Source organism: Cupressus sempervirens, chromosome 8 (assembly GCF_028749045.1).
Source record: "Cupressus sempervirens isolate cs-2001-9-10 chromosome 8, ASM2874904v1, whole genome shotgun sequence".
NCBI lineage: Eukaryota > Viridiplantae > Streptophyta > Pinopsida > Cupressales > Cupressaceae > Cupressus > Cupressus sempervirens.
In genome coordinates, this window is record NC_143125.1 from 472,580,330 (window position 1) to 472,598,669 (window position 18,340).

General features: G+C 35.6%; 1 protein-coding gene across 4 annotated transcripts in view; it reads right to left on the reverse strand.

The window, feature by feature from the left end:
• Positions 1–18,340, reverse strand: part of LOC149543283 (kinesin-like protein KIN-UB) — a 305,487-nt gene that overhangs the window by 195,939 nt on the left and 91,208 nt on the right. The gene's annotated exons all lie outside the window — the stretch shown is intronic.

Sequence of the window (18,340 nt, forward strand, 5' to 3'; positions counted from 1 at the left end):
CCCTATCAATCCATCCCCATCGGCTCATGCCTTTCCACACACTTACAGTGCCCCTGCATACTCTGAACATGTTCCACATGACCTTCATAGGTCCCTAAACTCATACCAAACTGACTTTGAATTAACAACATTAAACCTTTGAGACAGCCACCTTTTTGGGCATCCATATGCTCACATTGTCTTCCTAGTGCTTGGGGACATCAGATACTATCCTTTCTCACCTGCCTCAACCTTAAGAATCAATACCAATGAAACTAAATGCATATCAGATGTGAGAAATCAGTTTTTGCTGTTGAACTGTGACACTGTGACAGCAAAATGGCACAAAGGAATAGAATCTCGTGCCAATTTGTGCATGAACTCTCTGCAAATAGTTGGAACATCAGGAGCATAGTATAAACATTTCCTCTTCCCAATTTGGAAATTTATGAACTAAAAAACATAGTGCTCCTACATTATCTTGTGTCTCTGAAAACCCTGGGTAGGTTTTAATCCAGAATTGCAAGAAAATTGAATATCTCTGTCAATATGCAATGGATCTATATAAAACCAAGTTTAGGAATTAGAGGATTTGATACCAGATCTATGTCTACCAGTGATCAAAGCAAGAAAAATGATGAATGCCAGGCTGGTGTCCCAGGAAGCCGAGCAGTTTGCCAAAAAAACACTTTGTTCAATATTGCCAAATCACAAAATCCACTCCTTACCTGGTGTTTGAGGCTTTCACGTGCCATTTATACTAGCTTGCAACCAATCCAACGGCCATTTATCATTCTATTAACAAAAAACTGGTTTTTGTATGCTTCTTCATGCTCCCAGTATATGTAATGTGCCCAGTCCGGACATTATCTATTCATCTTGAATTGAACCTTTGCAAACAAGTTTTCATCTCCAATTCTATTCATGTATTATGATATCCTTAAGAGAATGTTTTTGATAACCCTTATATACCTATCCTTCCTGAAAGGATGCGACTCTACTCTCGTTCTTAGTTAAAAAGCACAATATTTATTTATTATAGAATTAATTATTTATCATTCAATTTTATAATTTAATATTATTATAAAAATTAGTATCATAATAACATTTGATATATTCCTATTTAATATATATGTAATGTGCCCAGTCCGGACATTATCTATTCATCTTGAATTGAACCTTTGCAAACAAGTTTTCATCTCCAATTCTATTCATGTATTATGATATCCTTAAGAGAATGTTTTTGATAACCCTTATATACCTATCCTTCCTGAAAGGATGCGACTCTACTCTCGTTCTTAGTTAAAAAGCACAATATTTATTTATTATAGAATTAATTATTTATCATTCAATTTTATAATTTAATATTATTATAAAAATTAGTATCATAATAACATTTGATATATTCCTATTTAATATATATATATATATATATATATATATATTATATATATATATATATTATATATATATATATATATATATATATATATATATATATATATTATAGTAACATAAAATACTATTGTTATATTATATTAGATTAATACATAATATTATGCTTAATTATAAATTTATTTATTATTATATCAATGCTCAATAATAATATATATTGAGATCATTTATTATCTGTATTATTTAAATGAGATACAGTATCCTATGTGATATAACTATTGTTATATCATTGTTTGTATATAATTCATTTATTTATTAATTTTTATTATGAAATTCTTATTTTGGTGGAAATATTATAGTCCTCCCCTCTCAAATTTATCTTGTCCTCAAGCAAAAATGAAACATCTAATTGGATGTGGGAAGATACAAGATATCCATGCGAACATGAAGTTTACACTAAATAAACACATACGTGCATGGAGACACAAAGTAGACATATGAATGCATGAAGACATGAAGCAGACACGATTTAGACCGATAAATATACGAAGACATGAAGAAAACACGATGCAAACACAGACTATACATGTTAAAACTTTGTTAGATTTCTTTTCACATTTTGGAATAAGAAAAGTTCAAGGAAATGTTTTACTAACTATAACTATTAATGTCATGTGTGTTCTTCCTTGTTTGAAAATTTTGTCATATAGATTTTATGAAATTCCATCATTTTCTCATTACTAACATTATTCTTAAGATGGTAGAATTACTGTGCGAAGGTCGCGTGAAACAGACTACAAGTAGCATCCCTCAAGAACCCTAGTATTGGGATAATCCATCATCTACTTGAAATTACTCTATCTCTCAATTCCACAAACTCCCTACCTTAAGATACCTTCTTGTAATGATCCATTTTTATATGCTTAACCCATTATCATAATAATTGCCAATAAGGGCTATTTGTGTGATGGAATCATTAAACATGTTATAAAATTTGAAGTCTAATGAATTGAATTTGTTAACTTTATTTCTTATGCAAAAATTGCATTACTTTCTGTAATACTAAGGTCATTCTTAGATGGTAGATTTATTGTGCGAAGGTCATGTGAAATAGACTACATGTAGCATCTCTCGAGGCCTAACCCTAGCATTGGGATAATCTTCCATGTGCCCGAAATTACTCCGCCTTTACCCTCCACAAGCTTCCTATCTAAAAATATCCCAGTACAGAGTGGGAGATGGAAGTTTCCATTTATGAATAATATGGTTTTAATACTATAATAAGATCCACTGGAGTGGATTTATAGAAATCCTTCCTTGATAACGATATATCCTTCCAATCATAATTATGTAATGTTAATGATATTATTATTTTGATCATGTATAATAAATATATAATCTATGAAAAATATCTCGATTTCATTATTCATCACATTATATCTTAAAGCAATCCCTTAGTTGACCATTATTAGAATTAATATTACATGATATTTATTATTAGTTATTCATTCAAGTATAACCTTAAAGTATAAATCATGTTTAAGATTATATTCAATTATAAACCGGTATGGTTAGCATGCCTTTTGATTAGCTATCATAAATATGCAATAATGTGGTGGGGTCATGCTACCCATACCCTTTCCTTAAATTGTGTTGGTCTTTCTTTGAATGTTTTTTGTTTTTTGTGTTTATATCTTTTATTTTCCATCCAATAGTAATCATGATGTTCACATACATGGTGATTGCATTGCCATTCTTCTATCATGGTAGAGGTAATGGTTTGGGGAAGATCCTACTCGTTCATTATTAAGAATAGATTTGACTTTAGCTACTTGATAGAAATTCTTATCTTCTATAAGATTTAGCTAGTGTTTAATTCATTTTACTCCGTATACCTTCTTATTTTATATTGATTGATATGTTCCTCCTTTATGGATTTCCTTTATACTTCCACCTTTGAATTACTCTCTACTCTCTTATCTAATTCAAATGATAATATTTAGTTTGTACTTTACCTTAAAAAATCTTTACTATATATAATATTTTATAAGGTGGTGAACTTACACAGTTTTCTTTATATAGTAAATAGCTTCTTCTTATCATAAATTCCCCTTACCATCTGTCTCACTTCTGAGTATTATTTGTAATGTTCCAGTCCCCGTACACGAATAAAGATCTGTAATGTTCCAGTCCCCGAACACGAATTAATGTCTCCTAAAATTCTTCAATGCCAGGTAGTCAGGGAATGCATACGAAATAGAGGGGTAACTGCAGGCCTTGTGGAGATGTACGGTGGCAGACCAGGGCCATATGAAGAGGAGTACGAATAGTCGTACAGTGATATGAATTGTAGGAGGCCATACGGTAAAATTGAGAGATCCGTATAGTGGAGAGATATGTTTGTATGCTGAGATGGGAGACAGTTGTACGGTGGAGATATTTGGCCGTACAGTGACAAGGGGAGTGTACGGTGTTCTTAGGCAAGCCATATGGTGTTGAAGGTTGTACGGGAGCAAAGGAGGTTGTACGGCAGTCAAGGAAAGGTCGTACAAGTGTCAAAATTGCAGTATGGTGGTGGGTTGGGATGATGTGTATGGTGAGGACGAATGCAGAGGCCTTCGGCAACGCAATTCAAGATACTAAGGAAATATATTGAATACAATAGCTTACAGATAATTACAAACCAAATAGATACATACTTGTGCTAGATAATAATAAAATTCCACATACAAACGATGCTCTGATTTTGCCAGATCCGAGTCAAACAATACACAAACAAAATAGGGTGAGGGTTGAATCCCACCAAAACCAAACAAAATCAAAAAAGGAAGGTCTTTCACTTCCGAAATGGCCAATGGCAAAGAACTCCAGTAGGAATTCATAGTACACAGGAATAAACCAAAATGCATGCCTAATGACAACCTACAAGTCGTGCTTAAATACCCGTCGGGAAAAACTTTCCAAGGGTGTACAAAGATAGCTGACAGCGACACAAACTACGGAAACAAAATAAAAAAGGGTCCAAGATATATTAAATCAATCAGCCCATTAACAATAGATTAATAATTCATTTTATAACGGGAACATTACAGTTCTCCCATCCCAAATATTGCTTGTCCTCAAGCAAATGCAATGCAGCGTGCTAGAGAATGTGCTCGCCCTCCCACATCACGTCATCCAATGGCAAGTGTCTCCAATGCACCAAGTATTCCTTCACCATGCGGTTCCGCAGAGTCTTCTCACATACTTCGATGATCTCGGTTGGTTCCAATATGAGCTTTCCTTATTCATTGAGTGGTGGAAGGTCTATGGCTACCGTGACGTTCTACCCTACGGCCTTCTTCAGGCATGAAACATGAAAGACGTTATGAATACGACTTCCTTATGGAAGTTCCAGCTCGTAAGCAACTTCACCAATGCGACGGGTTACGCAGTAGGGGCCATAAAATTGTGGCTTCGATTTTTTTTTTCCTTTTCCTTCAATGAGGATTATCGATATGGCTGGACCCTGAGATAAACCAAGTCCCCTACTTCGAAAATCCTCTCCATTTGGTGTCTATCAGCGTACATCTTTCATTGATTCTGTGCACATTGTATGTTCTCTTTCAGGTATCATAGGATATCCTGTCCCTCCTAAAGCCAATCCCTCGCCCTTGGTGCGCAACTGTCTCCCAGCACTATGTCGATGAAGGAGACGGGTTCGTACCCGTACCGAGCTTTGAATGGTGTCATCCCGATGGACATGTGATACGTGGTATTGTAACAATACTCTCCTAAGTGTATCCATTTGACCCACGCCCATTGTTGTGCTGAAACATAGTTTTGAAGGTAACCTTCGAGCCACTTGTTCACAATCTTCGTTTGTCTGTCTACCTAAGGGTGGTCACTAGTACTCTGTGACAATCTTGTCCCTGCCAATCGAAATAGTTTTGTTCAGAAGATACTAATGAATCGCCCATCCCGATCATTGACAATATTTCGGGGTAACCAGTGCAAACGAAAGATTTTTTTAAAAGACAACTCAGCAACTTGTGCGGCCTAAAAATTTGAGATGGCGAGGAAATGTGCGTACTTTGTCAACCTGTCAACCACCACGAAAATACAATCCTTTCCATTCACCTTGGGAAGCCCCGTTATTAAATCCTTTGAGATACTTTGCCACTTATGTTCTGGAATCGGCAGAGGTTGTAGTAACTCGGCAGGTAGAGTATGTTCGGATTTTTTATGCTGGTAGACCGCACACTCCCTTACGAACTGCAATACACCTCCTTTAAGTCCTTTCCATGAAAACCTCTCCTAGAGACTTTTGTATGTTTTGAGGAAGCCCAGGTGCCCTGCCAAGGGTGAGTCATGTACCTCTTTCAAGATTTTCTGCTTCAATTTAGATTCAGGCACTAGGAATATTCGACTCTTATAGTAAATGATGTCATCTAGCACTTTGCACCAATCATCTTGGGCGATGCCATCCATTAGCTCACAAGAAAATGTGTTTTTGGAATATTCTACCAACAAATGTGCTTTCCAATCAGCAGAAATCTAGGTTAGTAAGCAGGCGACGAGTTTTCTGGATAAAGCATCTACAACTACATTGTTCTCTCCTTTTACATTTTCAATGTCGAAATCAAAGGCCTGAACCTTGCTTACCCATTTCTGTTGCCTCTCATTCAAACCGTTGCGTCAGAAAATATCTCAAACTATTGTGATCCATGTGGACGACAAACTTAGAACCTACCAAATACTGTCAAAACTTGGTTAGTGCATGTACGATGGCAAACATCTCTTTGTGTAGATGCAATATAGGCGTTCTGTCTGCGTAAGCTTCCTACTCTCATAAGCTATGGGGTGTCTATCTTGCATCAATACCATGCCAATGCCTTCTCCGGATGCGTCCCACTCTAGAATGAATGGTCAAGTGAAATCGGGTAATGCAAGTACGAGACAAGTGCTTATTGCCTCTTTTAGTTTATCAAAAGTGAGTTGTGTCTTTTTGTTCCACTAGAAAGACCCCTTCTTTGTCAGATCCGTTAAGGGTGCACTGAGCTGAGAGAATCCTTTAACGAAACTCCGATAATAACTGCATAGCCCAAAAAACTCTCGCAAATTCGTGAGTGATTTTGGGGGAGGCCAATCAAGGATAGCCTGAATCTTCTCCTGATGAACTTGAACTCCATATTTACTAACAACATGCCCCAAGTACAATATTTCTGTCATACCGAATTCACACTTGGATTGCTCGGCGAACAAAGATTGCTCCTCCATGATCCTTAGGACTTCATCCAGATGCTTCAGGTGCTTCTCCCATGTCCTGCTATAAATAAGATCATCAAAAAATACCAATAAGTACTTACGCAATTGTTTGTTGAAGATGTGATTCATGCATGATTGGAATGTAACAGATGCATTTGTCAATCCGAACGGCATGACCAGAAATTCATAATGCCTTTAGTGACAATGGAAGGCCGTCTTTTCTACGTCTTCCTCCCTCATGCGGATCTAATGGTATCCGGAACAGAGATCTATTTTTGAAAAATAGACTATGCCATGTAATTCATCTAGCAACTCATCTATCCTTGGAATGGGATATCTGTTCTTTATTGTTTTTTGTTCAACGCATTGTAGTCCACACACATATGCATCGTCCCGTCCTTCTTAACTAATACTACTGATGATGTGAAAGGGCTAGAACTAGGACAGATCCATCCTTTCTCCAACAGTTCCTGAATACTCTTTTCGATCTCATCTTTGAATTTCTTGGGATGACGGTAGGGTGTGGTTATGACCGGCTTGGCTCCAACTTCCAACTCAATAGTATGTTCAAACCCTTGATGAGGCGATATGCGAGGAGGAATGTCAATGAAAACATTATCATGTTTACTCAAAATATTCTGGAGATCATCATCCTGGGGAGGTGTCCTTTGCCCTTTTATAGGTTCCATTGAGACAAAACAATGCATAGCCCACACAATGTCATCACGCCAAAAAATTGACTTCATCTTATGTGCAAAAACTTCCTTCGGACCTTCATTTTCCATTTCGCAGAGAAAAACCTTCTTTCCATTGACAACAAAAGTGAAGTACATCCGTTTGAAACTTTGAGTGTATTCATCAAGTGTCTCCATCCACTGTATGCCTAGAATAATCTCCATATCATCAAGGTCCACTATGAAAAAATCCTTAGTCACCGTGTGATTTGCCATTGTTATACTTAGCTGCGGAACAAGGTGTGTGCAGCGTAGGAAGGTCCCTCCAACTACCTTGACCTGAAATCCTGCATGTGTCTTCGTAAGTAAACCTCTTCATTTCACCAAAGAGGAGTTTATGAAGTTTAGCGTAGCTTCGCTATCAAGCATCACCATAACCCTTTGTCCTTGAAGGGTTCCCCGTAAACGAAACACTATGCACCTCGGGCTACCGGCAAGGGCAATAGTTCCTTTGCGTCATACCAACACTACAATTATCTCTATATGGTTCAGACTAACCATGTTGGTCTTGTCATGATATTGGTTGTCTTTGGCGGGTATTTCTTCCTATACGTCCTCATCATCAGACATGACCTCAATGTAATGGATCTTCCCTTTTCGGAGGCATTTGTGGCTCGGTTCCTAAGGTCCCTTGCAATTGAAACATAGTTTCTTCCTTCGGAGCTCTTGTCTGGTAGTGTCATCCAAGGACGGCTTCTTGGGCGGAGGTTTATTATCTCAGTCTCTCGGAAACACTGACAGTTTGGAATGTAACTTCGTGAGGATGATGTTGATGATGATGCCAAACTTTGTTCCTTCTTAATGGCTTCAGACAGGGTGGTAGGATTGAACCCCTTTACCCAACCTTTCAATGGTTCTGTCAGTCCGTCCATGAAGAGCACTACCCGTCTTCTTTTAGAAATGTTCGTGACCAAAAAAGAAAGTTTCTAAAATTCCTCAATGTAATGGTCGACCGATCCAGTTTGTCTCAGCTATTCCAAATCTTTGAAATTGAGTTCCAGATCTTTACCATCAAATCGATCTATCAATTTCTCAATGAATTCCACATAAGTATTTACTTGATCATGCCCGAATGTGATGGTGTCGTCGTGTCACCATTCATGCGCAACTCCCTCCAAGTGCAGTGCCGCAAATTTAATTGCTTCTTCTTCTAGCATGGGATTAAGCTGGAAGTAAGCATCGGCCTTCATTACCCATGCTTGCGCAGATATGGATCCAGATCCACCAAATGGAGACAGATTTACTTTACTCAACTTTCTTCTGAGATCATCGTTAAAGTATCCTCGGTTTCCGACTCCCAAATATCTCATTCTCAAATCCACATAATCTTTGTAGGATATATCTTCCTCAAAATTCGCATTCTTCCAGTCTTCTCTCAATTGTTCTTGAATCTCTTCAAAGGTTGGTTGTTTCCCTCCGTGTGGTGCCTCTGTTCGTTGAAGAAAAGACGGCATGGAAGGTCGAGAGCGTGCTGGATGAGGGTTTGATTTACCTGACACTAAGTCCACGCTATGACGATTTTGTTCTCCAGATATTTTATTGTCTGCCAACTTCTTGAGAGTCTCTTCCATGAGTCGTTGAGTATCACTGATCTGTGCCTGATTTCTGACAAGTTCTCTCAGTAGTGCCACGAGTTCGATAGCTGTCGGGTCCGATTCGACAACCATTCTTTCAACGGAATGTGTCCTTCTCATCCGGCTATAAACTCTCGTTCACTATCCACAAGCTAGCAGGATCGAGGCTCTGATACCACTGTAATGTTCCAGTCCCCATGCATGAATAAAGATCTGTAATGTTCCAATCCACAGATACGAATAAATGTCTCCTAAAATTCTTTGATGCCAGGTAGTCAGGGAATGCGTACGGAATAGAGGGGTAATTGCAGGCCTTGTGGAGATGTGCGATGGAAAACCAAGGTTGTACGAAGAGGAGTACAAATGGTCGTACGATGATATGAATTGCAGGAGGTTGTACGATCAAATTCAGGGATCCATACAGTGGAGAGATGTGTTCGTACGCTGAGATGGGAGACAGCCGTACAGTGGAGATGTTTGGTTGTACGGTGACAAGGGGAGTGTACGGTGTTCTTAGGCAAGGCGTACAGTCTATAGAGTGAAAGAAGGGGTGCAAAGGGGTGAACGTCGTACACGAGCAAAGGAGGCGGTACAGCAATCAAGGGAAGGCCGTACAGGGGTCAGAATTGCAATATTGTGGTGGGTTGGGATGATGTGTATATTGAGGACAGATGCAAAGGCGTTCGGCAATGCAATTCAAGATACTAATGAAATATATTGAATACAATAACTTATAGATAATCAGAGACCAAATACATACACACTTGTGCCAGATAATAATAAAATTCCACATACAAATGATGCTCTGATTTTCCCAAATCCGAGCCAAACAATACATAAATGGAACAAGATGAGGGTTGAATCCCACCGAAACAAAACGAAACCAAATAGGGAAGGTCTTTCACTTTCTAAATGGCTAATGACAAAGAACTCCAACAAGAATTCGCAGTACAAAAAAATAATCCAAAATGCATGCCTAATGACAACCTACAAGCCATGCTTAAATACCCGTCAAGAAAAACTTTCCAAGGGTGTACAAAGATAGCCGACGGCGACACAAACTACGAAAATAAAATAAAAATGGGTCTGAGATATTTAAATCAATCAGGCCATTAACAGTAGATTAATGATTTATTTTATAACAGGAACATTACATTATTTGCTGCAATAAATTTTATTATAGTATTCTCTCTCTTATATTATATGCTCCCTATTTCATATTTTCTGATTGTATATATTATACTCCTTAATATATATTTATTATATATTACTTCCTTATATTGGAACAAAGACTTTATTCCCTTTTAATGAGTCAACCCTCCTTATCGTATTCCCTTCCTTAATTTATTTTTCAGTTTTCATTGCACTCTTTATTCGCCTTATTCCATTATGTGCTTTCTTTTTGTATATATCTTTTTAAAACCCCTTAAGCCTTCATCCACGTTTTTTTTGGCCTTTCCTTATTATAGCCTATTCAATGCTTATATCTTCTATACAGTTGTTATATTCTATATAATCAACACTTCATTCAATGCACCCAAATCCTTGTTACAAATTGCCTTTTTATCCATCCTTAATGCTCGATGGTTTTAAGGCTTGTTCAATCCTTCTTTTTTCTGCACTATTTAAATACTTTGATATTGATTACTTTCACTTGTCCACCAATTTTTGAATGCTCAGTATCAATATCCAATATTAACTGTGCGCTTCCATCGTAGTGATTGGTTATTGATCATTAGTGAGCCGATACTCTCTTTTTTCTATGATAATGAGTGACCCTTGTCCCAAGATAGCGTCTTTCTTCTATTCATCTGACAGTAATCAACTTTGTGCTGATCGTATCAACTTTGTTGATCTATAATCTCCATTCTTATTATTCCTATCTATTTTGAATGTGTTTGAGGCCACGTAAATTATGTTTCTTATCTCTCTTCTTTTTTCCACTTATGATCTGTCCAACGAGTAAAGTGAATCCCCCATTTTCTATCGACTATAACTAATCATCAAAATTGTAGATGGTTGATTTGATAATCTCCTGGTTGATGATTCCTAATTAATGCTTGTGTGACTGCCAATATAGTGAATGAATTTTAGCATCTACAATTATTTTGTGGTTCATTCGATGATCTTCTTCATCCTCGTGTTATCTGTGATGATTATATATCCTAATTGGATGCTTTAGTCTCTGTTATGACCATAGATGGGATGTAATTGTCCTTTGCCTGCTAGATGATTGTATAATTTTATTCTTAATTCCAAAAAGAACTATTGATCTTGTCACAAGTACTTAATATTTTATAACAATTTTTGTGCTTAAATGGTGATATCCAAGGATGGCAGAATTGAAGCTCTGATACTAATTGTAATGTGCCCAATTGGGACTATTCATCTTGAATTGAACCTTTGCAAACAAGTTTTCATCTCTAATTCTATTCATGTATTATGATATCCTTAACAGAATGTTTTTGATAACCCTTGTATACCTATCTTGCCTAAAAGGATGAGGCTCTACTCTCGTCCCTCGCTAAAAAACATTATATTTATTTTAATATAGAATTAATTATTTATCATTCAATTTTATAATTTAATAATATTATAACATTTTTTATCATAATAACATTTGGTATATTCCTATATATATATATATATATATATATATATATATCACAAAATACTATTGTTATATTATATTAGATTAATATATAATATCATGCTTGATTATATATTCATTTATAATTATATCAATAGTTAATAAAAAATAAAGTGAGATCATTTATCACCTTTATTATTTAAATGAGATATAGTATACTATGTGATATGACTATAGTTATATCATTGTTTGTATTATTTATTTATTTATTAATTATTTATTATGCAATTCTTATTTTCATGGGAATATTATAGTATCCCACCATAGGAGAGCATGTCCTTTAAGTTTTGTCTTTGCCAACCCTACCTTCTGATCATCAGGCACTTCTCCAAAATATGCATCCATAGTTGTTATCCAATCTAATAGCCCTTCTTCCTTTAGGTTACGTTCATTCAAAGGTATGTCACCTCTCACCTTATGCCTTTCTCGCTTGACTGCTTTGGGAAGCTTAATTGTTCTCTGTTCCTTAGGATCCACTAGTAGTGCTTCTTCTGCCTCTCGGAATTCTTCATCCTCTCATTGTTCACTGCTAATATCTCCAATTTCAGCATTTCTCCTCTAATTTTATTCTAAGGCCTCAAGCCTTGCCAAGAACGTGTTATAGGACTCTTGCAACCTTGCATTCTTTTCCTTCAACTCTTGGAATTCTCTAGCAATATCTGCATTCTTTGGAGGCACCTTGATCAACTTTTCCTCAACCAACAATAAAACGCACTCCCTTGCATTGATACCACTATGATGTAGAGCATCCAACAACTGACTCAAATACCCTAAGGGATTCACTTGTACAATATGATCAACAAAAGTCCTTCTATAATTCATCAAACACCTTTCCTTGTACGGGATTGACAACTCATCAAGAAACCTTGGTTATACATACCTTTAGTCTGATCTAATATGCGTTCAATGATAGCAAACTCTCACACCTTCAATGGTTATCACTTCTCTAACTCAATGACACATACTCGAATCTATGCCACCATTCAATACCCCAACCAACCATTTGGAACATACCCCAACCAAACAGCTCTGTGACTGCCCAAAACATACATTTACATTGAACATGACCCTTTCTGTATTTAGACCCAAACAATACATTCCCATGCACTCATACCTTTCCACCCACTTACAGTACCCATGCATACTCTAAACATGTTCCACATGACCTACATAGGTGCCTAGATTTGTACCAAACTGACTTTGAATTAACAACATTAAATCAGACTCTGTATTGCCAAATTGTGACAGTGCAATCTTCGAGAGAGTCACCCTTTTGGGTATCAGTATGCTCACATTGTCTTCGTAGTGCTTGGGGACATCAAATACTATCGTTTCACACCTGTCTCAACCTTAAGAATCATTACCAATGATACTAAATGCATATTAGATGTGAGAAATCAGTTTTTACTGGTAAACTATGACTCTGTGACAACAAAATGACCACAAAGTAATGGAATCCAGTGTGAATTTGTGCCTGAACTCTCTGCAAGCACTTGGAAAATCAGGAGCATGGTATAAACATCACTTCTTCCCAATTTGGAAATTTATTATCCGTAAAACATAGTGTTCCTACATTATCTTGTGTCTCTGGAAACCCTACAAAGGGTTTAATCCAGAATTGCAAGAAAATTGAATATCTCTCTCAAGATGGGATGTGATTGTCCTTTGCCTGCTAGATGATTGTGTAGTTTTATTCTTAATTCCAAAAATAACTGTAGATATTATCACAAGTACTTACTATTTTATAACAATTTTTGTGCTTTAATGGTGATATCACAAGATGGCAGAATCGAACCTCTGATACTAACTATAATGTGCCCAATTGGGACATTATCTATTCATCTTGAATTGAACCTTTGCAAAAGAATTTTCATCTCCAATTCTATTCATATATTATGATATCCTTAAGGGAATGTTTTTGATAACCCTTATATACCTATCTTGCCTGAAAAGATGAGACTCTACTCTCGTCCCTAGTTAAAAAACATTATATTTATTTATTATAGAATTAATTATTTATCATCCAATTTTATAATTTAATATTATTATAACAATTTTTATCATAATAACATTTAATATATTCCTATTTAATATATTTATTATTATTATTATAGTAACATAAAATACTATTGCTATATTATACTAGCATACCTAAACAATTAATTTTTTTTTTTTGTAAAATAAGCCGAGAGGTATCTAATTTCAAAAGAATTAATATAAATTTAGTAAATATTGTATTCAAATGAAAAATTCCATGAATAAACTATTGTATTTATTTTTATATATATTATGCCTTGATCAGCAAAACAAATTTGGAAAATGATTTATTTCACCATGTACAGATTTTGAAAAAATCATATTCCATAAAAATCATATCATAGTAATAAAAAAATGCATATTTCTATTTTGTTTTCTGACATGTAAATGAATGTCAATTTTTTTTTCAAAATGGAAAATGTTTACATTGAAGATTGCTGCCACTGTAGAAAGCCTCTCGGCTTAATTAGATTAATACATAATATCATGCTTAGTTATATATTCATTTATAATTATATCAATAGTCAATAAAAAATAAACTGAGATCATTTATTATCTTTATTATTTAAATGAGATATAGTATACTATGTGATATGACTATAGTTATATCATTGTTTGTATATTATTTATTTATTTATTTATTTATTATTTATTATGTAATTCTTATTTTGGTAAGAATATTACAGTATCCCAACATAGGAGAACATGTCCTTTAAGTTTTGTCTTTGCCAACCCTACCTTCTAATCATCAGGCACTTCTCCTCCAAAATATGCATCCATAGTTGTTATCCAATCTAATAGCTCTTCTTCCTTTAGGTTACCATCATACAAAGGTATGTCACCTCTCACCTTATGCCTTTCTCCTAAGTTACCAAATTCTCTCCAGAAACCCTCAAAGTCTGGTTCAATTTTGTACAAAGTCTGGTTCAATTTTGTACAAAGTCTGTTCCTTATCAAATTCTCTCCAAACCCTCTTCCAGAGCTACGAATTTACTGCAAATTCTATCAAAGGGACCCGGGCAATCTTGAAGAATTTTCTATCTAGATCTGGGCTGAATTTGGTCTCGAACATTTTTTAAGACTTTTTTAAAGTGTTTTTTTTGTCCTCCCAACCCAATTGTGACCACTAAAAAGACCATAGAAGATCTTCATATGTCATTTATGCATTTGTGTATGAAAATGAAAACTTGCTTATAAAGGAAATCCAAATTGACAATAGGTGACATGTAAATTGATGATTATAGAGGAATGTCTTTAAAAAGATATGATATCTTTGAATCAGGGACTTCAAATTTTTATCTCAACTTTTGATATAGCCTAATTAGAAATGCTCTAACCAATACACGATTAAACTTCATATAACTATACTTATCTTTTGACAATTCCTTTCATTCTCAAACTGTCCCCTTGATATGGAAATATTTTCCATGCATGTGACCAAGCAAGTGTATCAAGTTGTATGTATGGCTAAATGATGCAATTAATGTCCTATTGAACTGAAACATAGATTTGGTGGTGTATTTTACTATGTTCCTTTACTATTAGCAGATTCAAGTATGGATTTATTTTTTGTTCCATATATATACACACACATAAATATTTTTTTAAAACGTATGCTTTTGTACGGATGGACCCAAAACGAATCCGAACCCAAGCCCCAAACAGATTAGAAGAATTTCGAACCCAAATCTAGAACCCGCATCCATACTAGAATCTGAACCGGCAACTTAGCCTTTCTCCCTTAACTGCTTTGAGAAGCCTAATTGTTCTCTGTTCCTCAAGATTCACTAGTAGTGCTTCTTCTGCCTCTTGGAATTCTTCATCCTCTCATTCTTCACTATCTCCAATTTCAGCATTTCTCCTCTAATTTTATTCTAAGGCCTCAAGCCTTGTGAAGAGTGTGTTATAGGACTCTTGCAACCTTGCATTCTTTTCCTTCAACTCCTGGATTTCTCTAGTAATACCTGCATTCTTTGGAGGCATCTTGATCAACTTTTCCTCAACCAACAATAAAATGCACTCCCTTGCTTTGATACCACTATGATGTAGAGCATCCAACACCTAACTCAAATACCCTAAGGGATTCACTTGTACAATATGATCAACAAAAGTCCTATAATTCATCAACACCTTTCCTTGTAGGGTCTTGACAACTCATCAAGATACCTTGGTTATACATACCTTTAGTCTGATCTAATATGCACTCAATGATAGCAAACTCGCATGCCTTCAATGGTTATCACTTCTCTAACTCCATGACACATACTTGACTCTTTTCCACCATTCAATACACCAACCAAACCCTTGGAACATACCCCAACCAAACTGCTCTGTGACTGCCCAAAACATACATTTACATTGAACATGACCCTTTTTGTATCTAGACCCAATCTATTGCATTACATGCATTTGAGTTGCATGCAATTGGATTACCAGCAATCCATCCACCGCATCTACAAAGCTGGAAAACACTTGAAGAAAATGTTGAAAGTGTTGATTCTAAATGAATCAATCCTATAGACTATCGTGATGATCATGGGATCAAGGATTCCTGCATTCCGCACCACTGCACTCTTTGATGAATTTATAACTATCATTTGAAAACTTGATGTGATCAAGCTTTTTCTCATTCGAGTTGTCATGCATTCTCCTTTGTAGATTGGCACATTCTCAAGTCTCTGACACTTTGAAAACCTTCTTGATGGTACTTGGATGCAAACTCGGAAAAACTTTCCATTAGCAAGTTTAACTCTCTTTTTTTTAAAGCAAAGTGCTTTGCGCATTCCCTCGTGAACTTAGGTTCTCGAGCAAACATTGGGAAAATGAATTACTACTTCTTGAGAATCAAAGTATGTCTTCTTGACAAGATGTTTCTATTTTGTAAAAAAGTTCTATAATAACCCCAACTAGTTATAACTTAAACAAATAGATGCAACTACAGATATGTTGCTCCCAAAGTGCAGATAGAAAATAATGCCCGACAATAGATATAAATGATGCCCAACCAACTCCAAATTAACCAGCACACAATTTGATATAACAATTCCAGTGAATGCCTTCACAAACTCCAAAACAATCTCCAGCAACAAGAAAAATTAAGCTTTTCCTTAGCAAAAGTTAATACAATAGGAGAAAAAGGCAATTATATACCTCAGCACAATTGCAAATGCAATCCTCAAAATGAAAACTCAAAATTGAATCTACAATACTTCAGTTGTAGATCCCAAACCCTTATACTTTAGCAAGGGCACAAAATTTCAGAACTTCAGAAGTGTCACAAAGACAACAAGAGAAATAATATTCAATTGGATGCCTTACTCATCGAATGGGTTCATATTTATAATCTACAAATGGCACAAAGTTTCCCAAAGGAACTTCACTTAAGAAGCTTCCCACATACAACATTAAAATATAATAAAGTGTCATTATAATCTAATTTATTAATTGCTTTTGGCTCCGAAAATCACCTTTTCCACCATTACTTAATATTCTAACACGTAAGGTCACTGTTTCTTCTTCCCATGATTTAAAATTTTTCGTTCCGGTTCCAAAGAGCTATGATACTGAGGCGACCAACCAACAACACCAACAAAAATAACAACCTCAGCATATTTAGATGAATAATAATAATAATTCACCTGTCTTGCGAAAACAACTAAAGAAGCATCAGAATTGAAATCTGACAACACCAAAGTGATTCTAATGATTAATGAACCTCGCAAGGTGACTTACTATAAATAGAAACTCCCTCCAAGATTCTTGGAGCTCAAACCAGAAGCCCGAAATAAAAATTGAGAGCATCCTCCAACTCCTCTAACACAACTGAGCTCATCGGAACCAATGGATTGACTTACTATAAATAGTAAGTTTTCAAACAGAACCAAACACACCATAGGCTGCTCGAAAACCTATAAGCACACAACTGAGACCCTCAAATCCCACTGTCAGCTCACGAGGGTTGCAATGGTGAACTAACCTGGCCAACTGCAGGAACCTGCTAAAAATGGAGACATTGCAAGTTCTCACATATCTTGAAGAGGGTGTCACAACCTGAAGATCAAAACATCTTCCGATGAGATTGGATCCATGAAAATTTTGGTATTTGAGTTTACAATGACGAATCCATGAGGGTTGAGTGTTTGAAATATGGATTAGATACTTATGGAAAACATGTCATGGCTGGAAATGATATGGAAAGTGATGTTATATGATGAGTTGATGATGAATTGTTACAAATTTGATAACAAGTAAATTAGTTATTGGTTGTCATCAATGTCAAGTATTTGATTAAATATTTTTAGTATGTTACCAAATAAATATTGAGGAAAGGATGAGTTGTAGTATGAATTAAGTGTTACTATCCTACAGGAAGATTAAACTATGAGTTATGATACAATGTTTAAAATAGCACCTATTTATCTGAAGAATTGAGTAAATTGTGGTTGATATATACAAAGGGAACAAGCAACTGAACTAGACAAACAAGTGAACAGGTAAATTGGTAATGGACAAATAGGTGAAATTGAACAGTTGGGAAAGATTTAAGGAGCGATCATAAAATTTGATTTGTTATTGGGATCGATAATGAATTCCGAATAGTAGGAAGGTAGTTGCGTGATTTGTGAAAAGAATTGACAACACATTGATCGAGGTAATACATTTGAGGAAGTTTCTTTTTGGTCAAAATGGATTATAAGCTGTATCAATTTCCAAGTTGAATTGCA